We start from the raw sequence: 908 nt of genomic DNA, 5'->3' as shown, positions 1-908 counted from the left end.
TTGGTGAGAATGTAAATTGATACAGCCACTATGGAGAACAGTATGGAGGTTCCTTAAAAAACTAAAGATAGAATTACCATATGACCCAGCAATCCCACTACTGGGCATATACCCAGAGAAAACCATAATTCAAAAAGACACATGCACCCCAATGTTCATTGCAGCTTTATTTACAATAGCCAGGTCATGGAAGAAACCTAAATGCCCATCAACAGAGGAATGGATAAAGAAGATGTGGTACATATATACAATGGAATATTACTCAGCCATAAAAAGGAACGAAATTGGGTCACTTGTAGAGACGTGGATGGATCTAGAGACTCTTACAGAGTGAAGTAAGTCAGAAAAGGAAAAACAAATATCGTATATTAACGCATATATGTGGAACCTAGAAAAATGGTACAGATGAACCGGTTAAAAACTACAATGAGGTTTCACCTCACACCAATTAGAATGGGCATCATCAGAAAATCAACAGACAACAAATGCTGGAGAGGGTGTGGAGAAAAGGGAACCCTCTTGCACTGTTGGTGAGAATGTAAATTGATACAGCCACTATGGAGAACAGTATGGAGGTTCCTTAAAAAACTAAAGATAGAATTACCATATGACCCAGCAATCCCACTACTGGGCATATACCCAGAGAAAACCATAATTCAAAAAGACACATGCACCCCAATGTTCATTGCAGCTTTATTTACAATAGCCAGGTCATGGAAGAAACCTAAATGACCATCAACAGAGGAATGGATAAAGAAGATGTGGTACATATATACAATGGAATATTACTCAGCCATAAAAAGGAACGAAATTGGGTCACTTGTAGAGACGTGGATGGATCTAGAGACTCTTACAGAGTGAAGTAAGTCAGAAAAGGAAAAACAAATATCGTATATTAACGCATATAT

Source organism: Neophocaena asiaeorientalis, unplaced genomic scaffold, assembly GCF_003031525.2.
Source record: "Neophocaena asiaeorientalis asiaeorientalis breed wild unplaced genomic scaffold, Neophocaena_asiaeorientalis_V1.1 scaffold118, whole genome shotgun sequence".
NCBI lineage: Eukaryota > Metazoa > Chordata > Mammalia > Artiodactyla > Phocoenidae > Neophocaena > Neophocaena asiaeorientalis.
The sequence above is the reverse complement of the archived record's forward strand: the minus strand, read 5'-3'. Positions refer to the sequence as shown.